Source organism: Apium graveolens, chromosome 7 (assembly GCF_009905375.1).
Source record: "Apium graveolens cultivar Ventura chromosome 7, ASM990537v1, whole genome shotgun sequence".
NCBI lineage: Eukaryota > Viridiplantae > Streptophyta > Magnoliopsida > Apiales > Apiaceae > Apium > Apium graveolens.
In genome coordinates, this window is record NC_133653.1 from 189197810 (window position 1) to 189199804 (window position 1995).

Below are 1995 nucleotides of genomic sequence, written 5' to 3' on the forward strand. Positions count from 1 at the left end.
GTTCAGTTTGGGGGTTCTGCTATAGAAGACCCCAATATGCTCATCAGGTATTTCATCGAGATCTGCGACACTTTCAAGTTCAGTGGGGTGACTGAATATGCTATCAAGCTGCGACTCTTCCTATTTTCTCTGAGGGATAAGGCAAAGTGCTGGTTACATTCTCTACCACCAGGGTCTATCACCATATGGGAGGATCTTGCTCAAAAGTTTCTCACTAAATTCTTTCCTATGGCGAAGACTGCTGTAATCAGGAATGCTCTTACTCAGTTTGCACAGCAAACTGGAGAATCTCTGTGTGAGGCTTGGGATCGATATAAGGAGATGCTAAGGAAGTGCCCACACCATGGCATGCCTGACTGGATAATTATAAACTATTTCCACAATGGATTGGGTGCTACTTCTAGACCCATGCTCGATACAACATCAGGAGGAGCCTTGTGGGCTAAGAGCTACAATGAAGCTTATGAATTGATCGAACTGATGGCTGCTAATGAATACCAGAATCCTTCTCAGAGGCTAACTCAGGGTATAGTAGCAGAAATTTTGGAGTTGAATGCAGCAACTGTTATAGCTGCCCAACTTAAGGCTTTGACGATGAAGGTGGACATTTTAGCTAATTATGGAGTTAATCAAATCACTAGTGTTTGTGAGCTTTGTGCGAGGGCGAATGAAACTGAAGTGCGCTATTTCTAGCGAATCAGCTCAATTTGTGAGCAACTTTCAGAGATCACAGCAACAAGCTCCAACCACTTATCATCCAAATAACCGCAATCATCCTAATTTCAGCTGAAGTAATAATCAGAATACGGTGCAACAATATTATCAACCATACACAACAAAGCAGTATAACCCTCCTGGTTTCCAACAACCGCTATATGCCCCTAGTCAACAACTTTAACTTCAGCAGCTACCGCAAGCTAATGAAAAATATGAATTGGAGGAGTTGAGGCTCATGTACAAGAGCTAAGCTGTGTCTATCAAGACCTTGGAGAATCAAATTGGGCAAATTGCTAATGCATTACTGAATCGTCAACCTGGCACGCTCCCGAGCGATACTGAAGTTCCAGGCAAGAAGGAAACCAATGAGCATGTTAAGGCAATTACATTGAGGTCTGATAAGGTTGCGAATCCTAAAAAGCAAAGACTCCAGAATCTGAAGTTGAGGTTGAAGAAGAAGAAGAAGTGTAGAAGGAAGCAGAAGTGGAACCAAGGAAGAATACTGTTGAGCACACTCTTCCTGAGGGTAATATAGGGGAGAAATAAATCTATCCTCCACCTCCTTTTCCTAAGAGGCTGCAGAAGAAAAGCTGGATAAGCAGTTTAAGAAGTTTCTGGAGGTGTTCAAGAAACTTCACATCAACATACCTTTTGTTGAAGCTCTTGAACAAATGCCTAGTTATGTGAAGTTTATGAAATGTATTCTCTCTAGAAAGGTGAAACTTGATGACTTAGAGACCGTTGCTCTCATGGAGGAATACAGTGTTGTGTTGCAACAGAAGTTTCCTACGAAGCTTAAAGATCCTGGGAGCTTCACTATTCCATGCACCATTGGAAATGTGTTATTTGACAAATGCTTATATGACTTGGGAGCTAGCATCAATCTGATGCCCTTGTCAATCTTCAAGAAGTTGAACTTGCCTGATCAAAAGCCTACTTATATGACTTTGCAGTTGGCCGACCGTTCTATTACATATTCGCGAGGTATCATGGAGGATGTCTTGGTCAAGGTGGATAAACTCATCTTCCCTGCTGATTTTATAATTCTTGATTTTGAGGAGGATAAGAAGATTCCCATAATCTTGGGAAGACCTTTCTTGGCTACTGGCCGAACATTGATGGATGTGTAGAAAGGGGAGCTCACCATGCGAGTCATGGATCAGGATGTAACTTTTAATGTGTCCAATGCCATGAAGTTCCCTATGGAAAATGAGGAGTGCTTAAAAGTGGGGTTGGTTGATTATGTGGTTACTTCAGGACTTGATCAATTGCTAAGGT

The 1995-nt window shown here is 42.0% G+C and overlaps 1 non-coding gene across 1 annotated transcript; it reads right to left on the minus strand.

Annotated features, from left to right (window-relative positions):
* Positions 1–243: 243 nt before the first annotated feature.
* LOC141675540 (small nucleolar RNA R71) lies at positions 244–350 on the minus strand. Its single transcript, XR_012556188.1, has one exon. It is a non-coding gene; the product is annotated as a small nucleolar RNA R71 (small nucleolar RNA).
* Between the last annotated feature and the right edge of the window lie 1645 nt (positions 351–1995).